Source organism: Homarus americanus, unplaced genomic scaffold (genome assembly GCF_018991925.1).
Source record: "Homarus americanus isolate GMGI-L3 unplaced genomic scaffold, GMGI_Hamer_2.0 scaffold23617, whole genome shotgun sequence".
NCBI classification, from domain to species: domain Eukaryota; kingdom Metazoa; phylum Arthropoda; class Malacostraca; order Decapoda; family Nephropidae; genus Homarus; species Homarus americanus.
Window position 1 is genome coordinate 6,394,169 of NW_024720711.1, and position 21,318 is coordinate 6,415,486.

Below are 21,318 nucleotides of genomic sequence, written 5' to 3' on the forward strand. Positions count from 1 at the left end.
TGTGTAGTAGTCTTCGTATGTCTGTCTGTGTCAGTTTCTCCCAGGTCAAACCTGGATGCAAGATTCTTGTAACCATTTTGTTTATGCCAGGGCTGTGGAGTCGGAGTCGGAGTCGAGGAGTCGGAGGAAATTTCGGCTTGTGGAGTCGGAGTCGCAGTCGGTAAAATTGTCCAGACTCCGACTCCGACTCCGACTGAAGCTATTCTGTTCCTAAGAACAAATATATGAACTCAGGCATATTCATTGCAGTGATTCCACTGATCCCACTAATTTTCTTAAATTATTAAAAGAATTTATTTCCATTTTATAAGCATTATTATGAATTTATTGTAGCAGGCACAGTATAGCACTATAATTTTGGACGATAGTCTCTTCTTTACCATTTGAAATTTTGAATTATATCAAATTTTGTTTCGTTGAAAACTGCACAGAGGCTCTCAGCTACAAAACAATTAGCTACAACCTGTTTTTGGTGAGATTAAGGCAAATTTAATTTAATAACTTAATCATGTAAGGTTTATCCATTTTCCTTAATAAGGTATTCATTTCTTTAATGTACATAAATATATAACTTTACTTTAAAAGGAATTGTAGGATCATCATTTAGATCCACATCAGATTATGAGGTTAAACAAAATTCATATGCTGAGATCGAACTTTTAGATATACATGTAAATGGTGTTTTCTAGTTAATATCTTGAATTCTTAATAAATTTATTTTTCTTTTGATTGAAACTTTGAAAGTCAAGCCTATCATCTTTTTGTAGTTCTTAAATATCGTCCCGATCATTAATAAAGCTGTAACAGTATAGCCACGGTGTTTTACTTTTTACCTACGCAGGTTACAACATACAAATTACAATTAGGATGGTAGAAATAGTTGTTACAAATAGGCCAAGGAGTCGGAGTCGGAAGCATAAAAATTTGAGGAGCCGGAGTCGGAGTCGAAGGGTTTGTCTTCGACTCCACAGCCCTGGTTTATGCCTTAAAGGATTTTTGGCCAAAAATACTTTTTCTCTCTGAACTAAAATTTAATGTGCCTAACAATTTAAATCCATGCAGAATAATACACAAGCACCAAGAAATGACCTCGAAAACCAATAAGTGGCGAGTAATTAGCATTGCAAAAGTAATTAAAATATTCTAAAAATCATTTGAACATTTTCTAAAAGCCATTTGAACAAGATATAATCAAGATATCAAATTTTGGTTAACAGATCCTTAAGCAGCATGTTCAGGAGTACCTATACTGCGATTTTGAGCAAAATCTAATTTTGGACGAAATTCCAAAAATTGTAAGGCTTACCCCTTACAGAATTTTTGACCAAAAATACTTTTTCTCTCTGAACTAAAATTTAATGTGCCTAACTATTTAAGTACATCCAGAATAATACACAAGCACCAAGAATTGACCTTGAAAACCCAAAATGGCGAGCAATTAGCATTGCAAAAGTAATTAAAATATTCCAAAAATCATTTGAACATTTTCTAAAAGCCATTTGAACAAGTTATAATCAAGATATCAAATTTTGGTTAACAGATCCTTAAGCAGCACATTCAGGAGTACCTATACTGAAATTTTGAACAAAGTGCCTAACTATTTAAGTACATGCAGAATAATACACAAGCACCAAGAAATGACCTCAAAAACCCATAAGTGGCGAGTAATTAGCATTGCAAAAGTAATTAAAATATTCCAAAAATCATTTGAACATTTTCTAAAAGCCATTTGAACAAGTTATAATCAAGATATCAAATTTTGGTTAACAGATCCTTAAGCAGCATGTTCAGGAGTACCTATACTGCGATTTTGAGCAAAATCTAATTTTGGACGAAATTCCAAAAATTGTAAGGCTTACCCCTTACAGAATTTTTGGCCAAAGATACTTTTTCTCTCTGAACTAAAACTTAATGTGCCTAACTATTTAAGTAGCAACATTCAACCTTTCAACATCTGCTGGAGACTATTTGGTGACAAATGAATAGAAAACCTCCTTACCACACAACCCACAATGGCAGGGAAGCTTTGACGACATCATACTTCACCGCAGATGCAGAAACTTGAAATCCTCCACACTAAACAGACCCAATACACCATACTCAACCCCCTCTATACTAAAACACGTAATTAACACCAACCTGGGCGGCCTGAGACCAATCCAAGTACACCACATCAAGCCGCTAGGAGTTAAGATATTCTCTTCTCACCACTCCACTGAAACTCTGATGGCACAATGGCAGTATCGTAATAAATTAGGCTTATCCGAGGTGCATTTATTGTTAGTCATATCAGAGAACTATTCCTCACTTTCTTCTTTAAAAAACTCTACGACAATACACTCATTCCTCCAAGCTACAAATGCCCAAACATTTTAAGATCAGAGATTCAAAACTCGTCCTCTCCAACTAGCTCCGTTCCATCTTGGACATTAGCTCAAAGACTGTACCTTCATCTGTCACCAAACAACTCTACTACTAACCTACTTCTTCCTTTTCCACTGGGCGGGACATACCGGGGTTCTGGGCTCGAGCTGCGTCTGTGTGGGTTTGACGCTTCGGTCATGCTGCTGGGGGTCTGTTACTACAATCCTATAACAATCAGGCGTTGTGTTAAGCCACGGCGCATATTTCTCTCCCTACTACTCACTTCCATCCACTTGTTCTTCCACTGAACTTTTTCACCCCTGTCACTTGGTATGTATGTATTTATGTGGTCGCCCCACTAGATGTTACTGCCTCTAGTTAAAAGAAACCTCAAGTATTGAAAACTGTCAGAGCTGACTTGAATAAGAGCTATGAACTGTTGTAATGACCTGCCAGCGTGTGTTGTGACCAAGGAACCGCCTACAGTACATGTATAATAGGTTGTGACAGCACAGAGTGTGATCTTATTTACAACCAAACTTCACCGTGAAGGTCCGTGGCAGTGTTGTGATAAAAAAAACAAAACAAAAAAAATCAGGTCATTTTCTCATCTACCAACAATATTCCTGCACCTGTGCACTACTTCTCCTGAAAAAAGAAGTCAGAAACACTTGCAGCATTTAAATAAGAAATAACTCTTAGAATATTATTGCTGGGTATCATGCCATCCACCTGAGTAAACTAAATATTCAAATCTTTTAACCCATCAAGAGGGAAAGCGACGCTGATTTACTAAGTACTGAACGAGAAGATGCACAAGAGCGGCCCTTCATACATGGTTATTGTCTGCAGTAAACTTACTAAGTACAGTCGCCTAATTTCTATGATGGCGAGGTTTTTCTTCTGTCTGTCCTAAAGATAAATAACTTACAGTCCTGTACTTCAAAAAAAAATTCGAAACAGATTAAATTCCTTTATGAGAAATATGTTTACATCTACTGTATGTTTTGGTTTTTAGGCGATGTAATTCTTGTCCTGGCCAGTCGAAATTTTCTAGTCATTTCTCCCCCCTCCCCCTTCCTGGCTAAAACGACGCTACACACTGAGTCACTGTGTAGTTATGATGCCATTTTGAACGTTAATTATGTGCTGTAGTTTCTGTTTTAGAGAAGCACATAACGTAGAAACCTTTGAGACTTCGAACGGTGGAGTCACGGTTTCAGCTACGACGATGCAGAAGTTCTCTCCGTAAAATAACATAAGATTATTGTATTAACTGTGTCTTTTGCTTACACACTAACATGTCCGTCAAACGTAGTACAATTTATCCCTGGTGTATTTGTTTAAGTTAATCCAAGTATTATTTTGACAACAATACACACCGGCCTCCTTGTCCATTTAGGGCTCATTATACACTGGGCTTTATCTACACTTTATTTACTTCTTAATCGAGTTCACTGGACGACGACGAAGTTAATGAGTTTATATCTAGGAGGTTGAGAGGTTCAGACACGGTCCAGTCCTAGGTCAGGATTCTTAAACATTGTTGTGCAGTGTTTTGGCGTGACAGGGAGTAAATAAATCGTATAAATTTATGGTAAAAACAAAAATATTCTTATACGGTACAGAAAACGCATTCGCTGACAAAAGAAAGAAAACGCAGCCACACAGTCTCTGGTCATAGACATCATCACATCTGGCTGTCAATTTCCATACATGGATTAATTCAAGTCAGCCAGATGTGTCCCTAAACTCCCCAGCGAGGGAAGGAGAGAAATTTTCACGTGCGTTATCTTGTGAGAATCCAGAGGCCGAGGTGTAAAAGAAAACAGCTGAAGGAGCTCCCCCCGCGGACAGCAGCATCAGCACATCGCTCTTCCCCCACCTTCCCCATTCTTCCCTCGCCATCCCCACCATTGTCCCCACTAATGGTCACCCACAACAGCTGCAGCACCTCCAGTTGGTATCCACTCTGGGGGAAATATTCACTGAAATTCGCCATTGTGGTTCCTCAGACGAGTGGGAGGAAGGGGACAGGCTGCAGGGAATCACCTTAAGATCAGCCCCCCATGTTCATTTCACTTTAAGATTAACTTCCCTGACGCTAACCTGACCCAACCAACTAACCCCCCAGGAGGCGTTAGGGTGTTTTAATCGACATGTTAAATACGTTGGGGGGGGGGGGGTAATCTTTATGTGCTCTCTCGACCATAACTAGTAAAGCCTTATTGTCTTCAGTTACTGAGGACAATGGAGCAGTTATGGTAGGGAGACTCTGATGGCGAGGAGGAGCTAACTCACTCACCCTCACGACCAAACAGTATTTATGGTCTGGAACAACAGCAGGAGGAGGCACTTACAGGGTCATCCAGGTGTCTGCCCTCCCGTGTTTCTCTGCAGCCTCACCCATACACTTCCGGCGTGTGCTGGTAGGCCGCCTCTGTGGTCGAGAGTCTTAAGTCGTAAGTCATTGTACTTAGCTGGTAATCACATTCGAGCTTCAAGTCTTACATAAAGTACAGATCTTGGATTATTTAACATTGTTTAGTCATTCTCTCCTCACTGGCTCACGCATACACAGTCAAAGCTGAAGGCATAAAACTAGAGGAAAAATTGCACTGGGATTCTACCGCGGGAAGATAGGTTCTCTCACCTCCAGCAGTAACAGGGGAATATAACTTATGAATACATAATAACACGGGCCAAGGATGACGATACCAACTGGCGAGATTCACGCCATCTGTTGAGCCGATCCTTGAACTATAGGCCATCACCCCCTTACCCTTCCCACCGCCTAGGATGGAACTTACTACTCGATCCTCTTAAGTGTTTACAGCTGTTGTACAAGACGAAGCAGAATTGAAATACATAATGCTAAAGGTTTTAATATTAAGAATAAACGAGAAGCAAATTTAGTAATAAGTTAAGAACGTCTCCGATAATCACACGAGTTAACGAAGAGCTTGGCGTCCACCAGCCTAGCCTAAGCATAATAGGGAATTATCAAGGCTAGGCCTATACATCCTTCCAGGCTTTGCCGTCAATGCCCTATTGTTTGAGTATTTGATCTGTTAACAAAACAAATAAAAAATAAAGTTTTATACTGCTCAGAAGAAAAGAATCAAGTTTGTTGATTTTCAGCTGAGCGAGCCCTTATCGTGACGCTGGAGGAGAGACCTGTATGATTCAAGAGTCATTGTACACCTCAGTCTTCACAGCTAATTAAAATCTCTCGCTCTAAAAAACACGTAACCTTCTGGAACGTATAGTATGCGCGCGCGCGTGTGTGTGTGTGTCTGTGTGTGTGTGTGTGTGTGTGTGTGTACGTCTGGGGCCTTGTAACTGTACAACTTAGTCAGTTATAATAATTATAATTACAATCTAATTATTTATAATACCAATAAGAAAATACAAACAATTATAAGAATATTGAAAAAAAAGATAGCAACACTACCATACTACTACAACTACCGATAATAATAATAATAATAATAATAATAATAATAATAATAATAACGATAATAATAATAATAACGATAATAATAATAATAATAATAATAATAATAATAATAATAATAATAGTTTAAAATGTCATAATTTGGTCGGTTTCTTCCCCACTGGGTTAGGCCAACGATCAGGCGCTAGGGACGAGTCCCAAAACTTGCTGAGGTACTGTATATACTAGCGCCGGTCACAACAGAAGCTACAATATTTAATCATTTACTGTGACTTATTGCTTACTAACTATAACACACACACACACACACACACACAAACAAACAAACACACACAAACAAACAAACACACACACAAACCTTGTGTCATAATGCCGTACTCTCTTCCGCGTCGGACCAACACTCGCCTCTCTCCTCCCCTACAGTGTTTGAGCGAGGAATACCCGTGATTACTCTGAGCTGGAGATTTTTCCCCAGTCCACGCCCTGGGATTTAACCTCAGCACAGTAATCCCGACTAAGCTGGGTTGAGAGGCTCTGATTAGTTACGCGGTGATTGGTAGGAATGTATGTAGGCAGGCAAGGTAAGTACAGGGTAAGTAGGTAGGTAGGTAGGGAAAGACGGGGCGGGGGAGGCAAGCAGGTTGGCTGGTAGGTAGGCAGACGGGCAGGTAAAGGCTGAGGGAGGGAGGTTAGTAGGAAGAGAAGGAGCGAGGGAGGGAGGGAGAGAAGGAAGAAATGAGAGAATGAAGGAAGGAGGGGAGGAATGAAAGAGGGAGGGAGGGAGGGTTAAGGAGGTGAGTGGTGGTAGGTCCCCTATACCGTGTGAACGTGTGAGTGTCACCGTCTGTTTACACACAAAGTTCACCCAACTCAGGACCAAGTAGTTCCCCCTCTCTCTCTCTCTCTTGCATCTCCCCTTGTTCGAAAGTTCCACCATTTTTTCTCTTATTTATTTATTTCTATAGATGGTCTTTTGTAAAAATGGATCACGTGAATATTAGAAACCCACCTTATTACATCTGATAACATCCTAACAATAACCTAACGTAACCTAATACTAACACTAACCAAACCTAACCTAATCTAACCTAACCTAACGTAACCTAACCTAACCCACTAGGTAGCTTTAGAGTGTATAACCATCAAGTGAAATAAAGTAGGGGTGCTTAATCATCACGTGATTTGCGAAAAAGAAATGTCTCACTTTTAAGAAACAAAGATGGCGACGAAACTGTAGTGAGACTCGACCCTTCACTGGTCTCTGTTATCCACATTCTCGGTGACATATCGACAATATGTTTATGGTGATGAGTTTATGCCGCTGCTTAAAATGAGACAGGAGAGAGAGAGAGAGAGAGAGATCCTCTCCGTACGCACCTTAAGAAGCGCTCAGAGCTTCGGGTTTTCTTGGGGTAAAAGTTGATACCTTGATCCTGTGGGTGATTAAAGAGGCCGTGTCCCTCCATCTGAGTTGTAATACACAAGATCCCTGAATGTGCTGGAGGATTGTGATAGTGGGCAGGGATGTGCGGCATTAGGGAGGCGCTACTCTCTTTAATTTTCTAAGGGAAATGATTAAAAAAAGGTGTGTTTGTTTTCGGACGCCATTATTGCAAGGGCAGGAGGGAGGGGGTGATGGTAGTGTGTGTGTGTGTGTGTGTGTGTGTGTACAAACACACACTACACACACACACATATACATACATACATCTGGGAGGGAGTTACTACACTACATGTTTGCTGTTCAACACGTACAATCCTACATTAATCTGTATGTTCACTGTATGTTCCTTTACCTTTCTCTAATGAAGGCTTTTGTTAAACCACCAATGTATGTAATAAGTCATTTATGTCCAATGTATATTTTCAGCCTTCGGGCTGCAGAACTTTTTCAATAAACCGTTAATTATTATTATTATTATTATTATTATTTGTTACGAGTTGGGGATTTAGAATAGTGTTATACGTCTACCCAGATCCCAACAGGTAACAAAAAAAACAAACAAAGACAATCGGACTATAAAAGGGTAGACAAAGGGTGCGAGTTTTCGTTGTGTATAATAAAGTACCATGAATTCCTTAACAAAATAATCAGCTTCCTATAAATTACCCTTAACCATACTTAACCTAAACATTAACAGTATATACATATTAATACAACATAAAACAATCGTGAAGCAAGGTGGAGGTGGGAGAGGCAAAACAAGATTACAAATACTTAAGTGAGGAGCTGAGATGGCTGACGAGTAAGGCTGAGTATTGTAGAAGACGGTAGGTAGTCACTGTGCCGTAGGTTTAGAGGATAGGTGATCCTGTGGTCACTTCCCAGAGTGTAGTGCTCTCTCCTCGAATTGGAGCTGACAAAGAAGACTTGGAGGAAGTGACGCAACAACCAGGATGGCGTTGCTCGTGGTGCTGGGTAGGTAGATCAAGACAATAGATGGCGTGGTTCGTAGTGCTGGGTGGAGGGGTTCGTAACATTATTACATTACGTAAATGAATGAAATGAATAATGAATACTTTAACAAATGAATAAAGGAATGACTTAGTAAATGAATGAAGGAATGGATGATATAGAGACTAAGAGTTTAGATGAACGTATGACTATTTAATGAATTGATGAATTAATAATTTAGTTACATTGATTAATAAAGAAATTATCAAATGATTGAATGATTTCCCCCCGTTACAGAATGCACTACGCTCTTATATTCCCGGGTATGGATAAAGTAGCTCCCTTAGGCTTTGCACCGCACTGTACTCGACCGCCGCCACCCATACAACGGTAGGTCGCCGCAGCCATTAATACCATCTGATTCTATATTATATAATGTACTCTCATCCTCGTCCGTCCTATTTCAAGAAAAGCCTATATCATCCTGGGATTAATACATAATAACCAAGAGTGGAGGAGAGTAGAGGGAAAATTATACACTGTTTTCCCCCGTCTTTCCTATAAGTATGTGGACATTATTACTCCTATAGGTGATGTTTCTCTGCAGGGATTTCCTATTTTCAAGATCATTCATCACGTAATGTACTGCAGTATATACATAGATCTACAATTCTACGTGTATATATTTTTTGTACATTTAGTCGCTGTAGAGAAGTATATATCGTCGTTCTCTCTCGCTGTGTGGTATTTAAAGTATTATTACAAAAAACAACAACTTTGTAGTTAAGTAAAGTGAGTTGGATTTTTACGCCAGTTTTATCCTTCCTTAGAATTACTGTGTGTGATTCATCTACCTCTACTTCTAATCTTACTAGTCACACCTTTGTATATGAATGTCTCGTGGGAGGTATGTGTGTGTATACGTTGTGCTGATACATACTACACTAACATAACATTCGTCTATACCAACAGTAATACACCAATCTCTGTTGTATCACACTTCCCTAGTCATCCCAGCACCATAACTACAATTCTTCTCCCGTCCATCCACCATAAATAATGGTTCTTGATCACCATACTCGTTTAAATCACGTCCCCCATTTTCTATGCATCATGAACTGTGTTGTTCAAGGCCGAGTGGTTACAGGGGAGCTGGCGGCCATCTTGAAATTTCTCAGTAATTTATATGTCATTGTTGTTTCATACGTTTTTATTGTTGTTGTTTTTATTGTTGTTGTTGTTGTTGTTGTTGTTGTTTCATCCTCGCTACTTCTTTATTGTTGTTGTTGTTGTGGAAAAGTTAAAAAGGAAAAGATAAAACAGATACATAAGGAGGATGAAAAAGGAAGAGGCGGATGTGAAGGAAGGAAGGAGAAGGAAAAGATGATGGAGGCATAGGGGAAGAAAGGATAGACGGAAGAACGACCATACAAAAGGATGGAGAAAGAGAATAAGGAGAGATACGAACAGGGAGATAAACCATAAAGACGAATTAGAAGGAAAGAGATAGAAAGCGAACACATAGAGAATAAGAAGGAATATAAAGAGAGAGAGAGAGAGAGAGAGAGAGAGTGTGTGTGTTACAAGTTGGGCCTCAGACTCAATGGTACAACAGGCCCACAAGCAGCCAGTTCCCTTCCTACACCAAACAAAATGTAACCTAATGTAAGTAAGTCAAATGGATTCTCAACCTTAATTATTATTATTTTTTTTTAGTTATTTCTATGTAAATTTTTATATCTCAAAATATGTAAATTGGCGTCAAAAAGTTTATGTTGGTTTGACTGTGGAAGGTAATATTAATATCCAGCCAAAGAGGAGCATTTCTATTTAACATAATGATTGTAGGATGGATGGATGGATGGATGGATGCGTGGATGGATGGATGGATGGATGGATGCGTGGATGGATGGATGGATGCGTGGATGGATGGATGGATGGATGCGTGGATGGATGGATGGATGGATGGATGGATGGAGAATATAACCTCTGTAACTCTTCAATAAATAAAAATTGCTAAAAACTTCATTTAAAAAAAATCCACCTGAGAGTTGCCAAGTCGTTATTAACTTAGTGAAGACTTGTGATTAATAATCTAATATTGTGATTATAAGTAACAAGACATTAATCGTGACTGTAATACACAAGTAACGTGTCAAGTAGCGTTTTGTCATACTTAATAAAGTGACTTTCAAATGTTTTAAGTGAAAAAAAAAAGATTTCTAGTTTGTGTGTATGTTAAAAATCATCACTTGTAAATCTCTGTCTTTCTCAATTTATCTTTGTGTCACTTTCTCTTTTTCACTCTCTTCTTGTTGTTTGTTTCTCTCACTCGCCACGGATATAAACGTAGTCATAATTGCTCTCTCTCTCTCTCTCTCATTGGTTTTTCTTTCACTATCTATATTTTCTCAGTGTCTTTCTGTTTCTCTCACCATCACTATATTTTTCTCTCACTATCCTTATCTCAGTTTTTCTCTCACTATCTGTAATGCTCTCTCTTAGTGTTTCGCTCCGTTTTTCTCTCACTACCACTTGTCTCAGTTGTTCTCTCACTATCTCTAATGCTCTCTCTCAGTGTCTCTCCGTTTGTCTCTCACTACCACTTGTCTCAGTTGTTCTCTCACTATCTCTAATGCTCTCTCTCAGTGTGTCTCCGTTTTTCTCTCACTATCTCCATCTCTCTCTCAACACGTATATAAGCGTATAGTGCATCATAGCGTCCCATCTATTATACACAATAACACATAAATGATATATTAATTGCCACTACACGTGATTAACGACACCCACTCAAAGCTCTCGGCCAACTTACACACTGTAATGTATTTCCCAATTCCCAGAAGCGGGCGAGCGTGTGGGTGAATGATGGTCCGCCGGTGTGTGTGTGCGTGTGTGTGTGTGTGTGTGTGTGTGCATTTCAGGGTGGTGAAATGCGTGGCAGCACTATGTTAGTGTTAAGGTGCAAACACTGTTTGCTCCCTCTCGCTTTCAGCTGCCGCCGCTGGCTCGCCCTCGTGGCGAGCAGAGAAGCAACTTGCACAAGTCCTCCCCTGCCAGTACACAGCCTCCTCACCATCAAGACTTCTGCTGTGCCTCCTGGTGGCAACACACGGTAACTGGGTGGCTCGTGGACCCATGCTAGATCAGCAGGGGATCTCGGAGTAGCAGTGGGCCTCAGAGGGACGGCGCATAGGCCCACTGTCATGTTGACACACCCTGGCGCCTACCAACCACCGCCCCGCTGCCTTGCAGAATAACCTTGGCAGATATAAGGCTACGGGAGTAAACTCCGAACGAAAAATCTGTGGTGAAGCCCCACATCGGGCAGACATGCTTACAGAGCTCCAACAAGACACCAACGGGGGTGTAGGTGGAAGAGGTGACCACCAGGGAAACCCAACGACTACACCGGCGGACGAAGGCAATGCCTGATGGACAGGCTACTAATGCGAAACCCAACAAACTGGGCTATCGGCAGTCCATTGCGATTCTCCCTCTCCCCAGTTGTTGCAACACTTGCACCATTGGATCTGGAAAAGGGAGAGCCAAGATGTGTGGTTGCAGCCTGCGCTCCTGCTTCACCACATAAATCAACTCACGCGCAGCCATCATCCCGTTCATCATACCTCTCATCATCCTCAAAACCTCTATGCCCCCAAAAGTCCTATGGCGATGGACGAGTGGCGACAGGGACAGGCAGAGATGACTGCCGGGAGTCTAGTCACAACTCTGCACATGGGCGGCACAGATAAGATGGTCGTTTATGCACTGGGTTCTAGGCAGCAGTGCAATCCGGTCCTGTCTGTGCAACTGAGCAGCCCTTTCGGGGAGCCACTTTGCTCACCCCACATTGGGAGGGGGCTAGAAAAGGTGCCCTAAACATAGCCTGCCTAAAAACCCTGCCGACTGGGCAACCGGACCCAGTAAGGTCATCCTTTTGCGGTCGAAAACACAACCAAAATCACAGATCCAAACAAAAACAAACCATACAACCTCTTGTGGTCGCTGCATGGAATGTCAGGATGCACAAATGTGCGTCCTGAAAGAAGAACTGCTCTTGTGGCAAAAGAGCTAGCTTGGTATAACATCGACATAGCAGTTATCAGTGAGTCCCGGCTCCCAGATGAAAGCCAACTCACAGAACGGGGATTTGGCTACACCTTCTTCTGGAAGGGTAATCCTGCTGCGGAGAGAAACCGCATTTATGGAGTTTGCTTTGCCATCCGCCAACGCATCCTACACAGGCTAACTGAAATGCCTATTGGGATCAACAAGTGCATCATGACGCTTCGAGTCCCACTGAATCATTCACATCATGACTTCTTCATCAGTGCATACGCCCCAACACTGGATGCAGAGGCTGACATCAACGAGACTTTTTATGCCGACCTCGACAGAGTGCTAACCTCTATCCCCAGAGAAGACAAAGTTGTGCTCCTTGGCGACTTCAATGCCAGAGTTGGCAGAGATGCTAACATTTGGTAGGGAACCATAGGAAGAAATGGACTAGGCAAGTGTAATCCCAACGGCCTACTCCTACTCAGCAAGTGTGCTGAACACAACCTCACTATCACCAATACCTTGTTTAGGCAGGCCGACAAGTTCAAGGGTTCATGGCTGAGATGTCCTCATTATCGGTGACATGCGTGGCTCAGACCACTGTGACACTGATCATCGACTTGTCAGATCCAAGCTCTCACTTCACATCGCCCCAAAACGGCGAAGGCAGCAAGCCTCCAGAAGAGGTTTTAATACTAAGCATCTGGAGGATCCAGCAGTAGCACATGCTTTCAGGGAGCAGCTTGAACATGGGCTTATAAACAACCCAACAGCAAACAACGTGAACCCCAGTGCCGAAAGGGATACTTTTAATACTGTTATAACAAAAACCTGCAGAGAGACCCTCGGCCAGATCAAAAGAATGCACCAGGACTGGTCTGATGAAAATGACCCGGTAATGAAAGTACTCATAGATGATAAACGTGCTGCTTTTACTGACTGGCAGAACAACCCTCAGTCTCAGACCAAAGCTGATACCTAGCACAAGAAGAAAGCAGCAGCCCAGAGGGAACTTCGCAATCTCAAGAACGACTGGCTTCAAAGTAAAGCATGTGAAGCACAAAAACTTGCAGATCAGCACAAGGTGTGCGAATTTTTCATTTTCACTAAAGCATTTTATGGGCCAGTCACTCGTGGCGCAGCCCCCTCCGCTCATCTGACGGTAACCTCATAATTAAAGACGATAAAGGCCTCCTTTAGCGCTGGAAAGAGCACCCCAAGGGTTCTTTTTGACAGACCCAGATAGTATTCAACAGTGTCTTTGTTAGACGCGAGTTTGGCGAGGGCATCAACTCTGTCATGTTTTATGAGGCCTATGTGAGAGGGGATCCACAACAGTTTGACCTTGACACCTCGGTCAACAAGGTACGCATATTTGTGTCGTGTCGTGTGCCTCCCCTGGTGTTGTGTCGTGTGCCTCCCCTGGTGTTGTGTCGTGTGCCTCCCCTGGTGTTGTGTCGTGTGCCTCCCCTGGTGTTGTGTCGTGTGCCTCCCCTGTGTGTTGTGTCGTGTGCTGCCCCTGTGTGTGTGTGTGCCCTGTGTGTGTGTTGTGTGCCCTGGTGTGTTGTGTCGTGTGTGTGGCTGGTGTGTCGTGTCGTGTACCAGCCCATTGATAATCCCCCATGTACTGTGTCTGATGATGAACTAATACAATAGGGATTACGCGGTAAACAAAGGATTTAGGGATTACAGTGAGAAGGGGAGGTGGGGCGGGGGGGATGATGGATGACAAGGGTGGGGAGAAGTAGGTGAGGGAGAGAGGAGAGGAGATGTGGGTGAAGGAGAATTGGGTGAGGGAGATGTGGGTGAAGTGAGGTTGAGGTGGGTGAGAGAGAAATAGGTGGAGAGGTGAGTAAGAAATAGATGGGTGAGGAAGAAACAGGTGAGGGAATATGGGTTAGGGAGGGGGAAGGGGGAGAGAAGATGGAAAAGAGAGAGGAAGGGATGAAGGAGCAAAAACTGGGGGGGGGGGAAGGGGTGGAGAAGGAAGTTCGGAAAGGGGTTGAGGAGAGGATGAGGGATTAGGTGAGGGGTGATGGGGGAGAGGCGGAGGGAGAGAAGGAGGGAGAAGATGGAGAGGTAAAAAGACAAGGGGAAGTCTGGAAGATGGTGTGTGTGTGTGTGTACAAGTCGACACTGCTCTTAATTACCTACATAGACCACGAATCACCTAAAGATTAACCCCAAAGCTTACATGGGAAAGTTAGGTTAGGTTAGTGTCAAGGTGAAATGAGCTTGGGAGATAATCTTCAGTTGATTTAAAATTCCGTGTATCTTAATGTTAAAATATGTTAACTTAGGTATGTAAACGATAATAGTCAAGAGGATTGATATGTTAAATTCTAATTGCTTCCTGTGTTAACTGTTAAGAAGAAGTGAAGTTTTAGTCTTCTGAGTTAAGTTAAAGTGACGTTAAGATTACGAAGGGAACGTGACAACATTTTTCTTAATAACACACAGAAAACGATATGAGCTGACTACTGCTTAATGAAACTCTCGCTTGCTTGCTCTCTCTCTTGCCGTCACTCCTTTTATCTCTTTATCTTCTATTCTTCCTATTCATTTTCTCTCCCTCTCTCTCTCTCTTGCCCTTTAGTTTTTTGCTCATTTCTTCCATTCTGCCCTCTCCTACCCCCTCATGCCCTCTCGTGCCCATCTACCCTCTCTTTCCCCTTCCTTCCTTCTCCTTACCCTCTCTTTCCCCCTCCTGCCCCTTTCTTCCTCCTTGTCCCTTCCTTCCACCTCCTTCTGCCCCCCTTCACCCCGGAGGAATTTACAACCACTATATTCTAAACTTTGACCTCTCTCCATCTTGTGTGTTTGTTCGGGTCGTAGTTCAGAGAGGGACCCTTCACGTCTCAGGCCGAGTCCCCCCTCCCCCTCCTTACTCTTAACCCTTCTACTATATCCCTCCACCCTTACTCCTCACCCTCCTACCCCATCCCCCCTTACTCCTCACCTCTTCCTCCAACTCTACCACTCCACCCCTCTACAGCGACTCACAAAGATACATACGATACACTATCAACAATGACTCAACACGCTACATAACATTCACTTAATGATATCAACAGTGATTCATAACGCTGCTTGAGTCCTTAGCTGTATACATGTTACTACCATCACTGAGTATCACATGACCTCAGTATTGATGCTCCACACTTAATTGTTTACGAATTATTATACCGTGATACTTGCACACCTTACGATTTTACCAACAAATTGCTCTCTCGCTCTCTCATTCTTTATATTTTCGTTCGATTTTTTTTTTTCAGTTTGATGTCAACTCTCGTCATGAGTACAGCACTCAAGAACCTCTGTGAGAAGTACACACACACACACACACACACACACACACACAAAATAAATAATGGTTGCCCCTCGTGTAACGAGGATGGCCAGCCCTAGGGCCACCTAGGGGTGAATTTGTTTAAGGTGTAGAAGCTGTAGCCAACACAACAACCACACCCTGAGTTAACGAGCTGAGTGACCCAGTGTCAAGCGGGAAGACCGGATAACTTTGCCAACTGCACTGGCTAACCATTACCCCAACACGATCCGCAAATCGATTAACATCCAGGTTTCCAATTACTGCTGGGTAGACAGAGGCAAATGGCGTAAAGATACTTGACCAAAGTTTCTACATACATACACTACATACAGACGTTCGTACACACTGTTACGCCGTCTCTTAATTTACTTAAATATCCAGGTTCTAGGCGTAACCAAACAAATAGTGAAGTAAATTATAAGAGAATAAAAATAAGTAAAGTAAACCTTTAAGCATTTAATTGATTAAATATTAACACAATAAAGAGCCTCGTAGGCTGTCACAACAAATTGATTCACCATCGAAACTTTTAAGACAAGTGATACAAAACATCGAAACATCAAAAGAATAAAAATAAAGCATTGGATTACGTTAACACTGCATAAACATATAAAAACTATCACTGAAATTAACTAACGTGAAACAACACTGAATTACTTGAATACAACTAAGCAAATACTGATGGACACAAACAGAGACATAAATAGGTACTCACATAGATATACCACATTGGTGGCGACAGGAACAACACAAATAAATTAAGTATAAGTAACAAGTGACACTCAAAGGATGTGGACTGTATGACAGGAGAATTGAACTGACTCAAGTCAGTTGGTGGGTCCTATATATAAGGTCGGCTCCCGCCACGCGACCCGCCGGTGGGTCGTTTAACGATGCAGATGGTCGTTAGAGAACAAAGAATGCTGGTTACAATACAAAATAAAGAAATAAGATGGGCTTGAACAAATAATGACAGTTAAAACCTTAACAGCACAGGGTAAGGTGACTAGAATATATAATAGTAAATTTAACACATCATTACAGGAATAATATGGAACATGGGAGCATGTTATATATAAAAAAAAAGAAAAAATACGACACGGTCGTAACACTTCCCCCCATAAAATAAAATTTTGCTTGCACAAATTTTGATATGACAAGTGTTCCGACACCTTGAAGTCCAACAAAAAAAATTACCCTTCTTCAACAAATCAGTAAGGGGTAGTGCCAACTCGGCAAAAATACAAATATATCTCTGGTAATAACCCACACAACCCAAGAATCTGCGTACTTGTCGTTTGTTACATGGAACAGGCATCTAAGAAATAGTGTCACACCTTGTTGTGGGAGGAGCAAGTTTCAACCCAATTACATGTCTCAGATACAAAAGTTAGGCAAACAAATTCTGACTTAGCAAAGTTTAAAACAAACAATTCCTACATTTCCTAACTCAGTGAAGAGAGCGTCTAGCTGACATACTGTAAATGGTCTAACCAAGTGTCAGAAAAAAACTTACATCTAAATATACTACACAACCAAGCCAATTGACCGTGACATCAGCCTTTGAAAGGTAGCAGGGGCATTGCAAAGCCCAAAAGGAATAACATTAAATTTATAGTTCTTACCTAATGTCACAAAACTGGATATGTTTTTAACACAACCGGTCAAGTACTTGCCAAAACCCTCGAAGGCAATCAATCTTAGAGAGGAACTTGGCGTTCCCGATTGCTTCGATGCAGTCGTCGACTCTTGGTAGAGGGAAGCTGTCCTTGCTGGTGACGGCGTTGACCGTGAGGAAGTCAATGCAGAATCGAAGAGTGCCGTCCTTCTTTGGTACTAGTGACTGGTGAGCACCACTCGCTGGTAGGGAGCCCGCTTGATAGGCTTAGCAGAACCAACAACAACATCATGCACCACGGCAGTGGTACAGCCAGGACGGTCTTGGAAGACCAGAGGATGTTGTTGGATGGCGGTCAGCACGTCAGCTCTCTGGTGTCCCGGTAGACGATGTAGCTTCCCCTGCAATTCCACGGAGTTAACTGCCAAACCCTGACTGATGACAGGGCGAGTGGACTTGTCCCTTTTCTTTCCTCTTCTTTCTCACCGTCTACCAAGAAAGTGTCAACGGCACACACGGGAACTGGATCATCAGCAACAAATGGGGGTGCTGGGCGTGTGTGGTACAGCTTGATGGTGTTGACGTGACACAAGCACTGTAGTCGGCGCCTGTCAGGGGTAGAGATAGTATAATTCGTGGGGCTTACCTTCTTCACCACTCTATATGGCCCACTGAACTTCGCATGGAGCGGCTGTCCATGTCTCGGCAAGAGATTGAGTACTTGATCTATCTGGAACTCTGTGTCTGGCATGCTTGTCGTACCATGTCTTGGTCTTGGACTGCGACTGCTGTAAATGGTCTGCGGCAAGGCTCCAACAACTTAGAAGCTCCTCTTTAACATCTGCAACTAAAATTAATACATTAATGCTCTCTTCACTACTACCTAACAATCTATCTCTAGCTATGTGCAAAGGACCTCTTACTGGATGAGCGAACAGTAGAAGCAAGAGAAACAAAATGGATGATATTAGGGCCCTAGCAGCAACTTTCCTAAGAGGTACAGCATGCAAGTACCTAGTGGAGGCATAAATGACTAAATAAATATTTAAACCCACTAGAAGTTTTAGGCAGAGGGCCTACAATGTCACACTGTACTGTTGTAAAGGGCTCAGGTACGTGAGGTACTCTTACAAGTGGAAAAGGTGGAATAGCCCGATTGCTTTGCCTACCTCTTGACAAAAATGACAGTACTTACAATATTTAGTGACATCTCTCCTCATACCTGGCCAATAGAACTTTCTGGCCAGCCTGTTGAACGTCTTTCGGACACCTTGATGTCCAGAAAAAGCGACCGTCATGGGCCAGAGATAGAACATGTTGTCTGTAAGTTTGTGGGAGAACTATTTGAGTGACAGACGCCCAGTCCGCGTCTTCCTCTGACATAGTCGGTGGGAGCCAGCGGCGGCACAAAACACCGTCTTGACTGAAATATCTCGTGGTATGGCCTGAAACAAACAAGAGCCGCAATGAATCGTCTTGCTCTTGCGCAGCTATTAAAGCAACTCTCCCGGTCACAGCATTAACGGCGGAAGAAATGTCTTGGGAAACAATTGGGTTAGCAAGAAGTCCTTCTAAGGAAAGTGAATCGTCTACAACAGGAGTCGCATTATGATCCTTAGTCAATGACATAGAACGAGTCACAGCACACAAAGGGGAAACACCGGGCATATCATCTTCAAGTTGTTGCAGCTCTGCGGTAGATTCTGGTTTTTCCCGCAGCACAGGTGGGGTTACGTTCCCCATTTGACCTCCCGCCAAATCGTTACCGAGTATGAGGTCCACTCCAGCAACAGGCAGCTCGTGCACGAAGGCTACGTTAGCTATCCCTGAAAAAAAAGAAGACTTGACACGTACTAAAACCAAAGGAGCTACACCTTGACCCCAAAGGGATCCCAAAACGACGTATTTGTCGGTCTTCCTCGCCGCAACAACACTCTTTGATGAGAGTTTGGAGACAACCCGAGTCTCAAAATAGTGACTGGCGTTTCGACACCATCAACTTCTACCGTGCCTTGTGACAAAAAGGGACTAAAGGTACCAACGTCTGGGTCCTTCGCAAAACTCTCCTGGAAAAGATCGAAGTCTCGTGAGGCGAGAACTGAAACTGCACTCTCTCGTACTACACCTTTTGTGAAAACCAACCCAATTGGCATGCTGTCAGCCTTACTCAAATCAGCCATCACTTCGACTGGTGACGTATTAGTCTCTTCAGTCACAATCATAGCTGGTTTGCCCGTATTTAGCTGCAGCCTTGTCCAACACTCCTCTGCCTTGTGACCTGGCTTTCCACAGTAACTACAAGGGTATGTAGAAAATTTGGATGCCCCATTAGGTGGCGAACGCGTCCAGCTCCTCCTGTCACGCACAAAATTACTATTAGTATTCCCTTGTCTCGCTCTGTGGAGAGAGGGATTAAAAGTCCTTTGAACCTGTGGGGGAATAACATCTTTGTTAGTCCTACCATGCCTCAAAACATATCCATCAGCATGCTTAGCAGCCTCTTCAATAGTACTAAATTCCCTATCTAATAAGTATAATGTAACCTCTTCGTCGATGGTTCTCAAAAATTCCTCTGAGCATTAACTCAATCAGGGAGTCAAAATCACTCACTTCCTTGGAGTGTAACCACTTTGAGAATACCTCTCTTTTACTCCTAGCAAATTCAAGGTGGGTCTGCTCTGCCTTCTTACGGAGGCCACGGAAGCGTTGTCTGTACGCTTCAGGAACAAGGGCATAAGCCTTTAAAACTTCCTCCTTAATACACAAGTAATCCTTAGCGTCACTGTCTGTAAGAGACGAAAAAACACAGAGCCTTACCTGTAAACGCCTGCTGAAGCAAAATGGGCCAAAACTCTATAGGCCACTTTAAAGTAGTAGCAAGTCTCTCGAAAACAATGAAAAACTCATCAACTGTTTCCTCTGAAAACGTGGGCATTAGCCTAGCAGCATGTGCTGGATCGAAATGAGGAAAACTAGATCTAGGGGTGAGGCTATCGGTGCTAGAAGGGTTACTCTGACCGAGCTGTATACGCAGCCGCAAGTTTTCTGAATCGGATTCTTTCGCTTTAGCTTCAGCTTCCGCCTGACGTATTCCAACCTCTTTCGCCTTAGCTTCAGCCTCCGCCTGACGTATTCCAACTCTTCTCGCTATAGCTTCGGCCTCTTTCAATTTTATTTGTGACTCGAGAAGGCGTAATTCATCAGTCACTGACCGTGACTCAACTACGTTAACTTGACTAGCTTCACCGTGGTCTTCTCTTAAACTAATATCAACACTATCTCCTAACAGCTGACTACTTACCGCGTTCAACAATTTAACCTTACTGGCGCTGCTAGAAATTTCCATACCATAATACCCGCAAATTAATCTTAATTCATGTGCACTTAATTTTGAAATTTCCTCAACGGAGGGACTACCTGATATAAATGCAGCCACATCAGCTTGGGTAATGATAACCATGATGGCTAGTTAATAAAAAATATATATATATAAAACAAAAGAATATCGCAAGTGTCAAAAGGTCGTTAGTGAATCCTGGCAAGGTCGCCAAAACTGTTACGCCGTCTCTTAATTAACTTAAATATCCAGGTTCTAGGCGTAACCAAACAAAAAGTGAAGTAAATTATAAGAGAATAAAAAAAAGTAAAGTAAACTTTTAAGCATTTAATTGATTAAATATTAACACAATAAAGAGCCTCGTAGGCTGTCACAACAAATTGATTCACCATCGAAACTTTTAAGACACAAGTGATACAAAACATCGAAACATCAAAAGAATAAAAATAAAGCATTGGATTACGTTAACACTGCATAAACATATAAAAACTATCACTGAAATTAACTAACGTGAAACAACACTGAATTACTTGAATACAACTAAGCAAATACTGATGGACACAAACAGAGACATAAATAGGTACTCACATAGATATACCACATTGGTGGCGACAGGAACAACACAAATAAATTAAGTATAAGTAACAAGTGACACTCAAAGGATGTGGACTGTATGACAGGAGAATTGAACTGACTCAAGTCAGTTGGTGGGTCCTATATATAAGGTCGGCTCCCGCCACGCGACCCGCCGGTG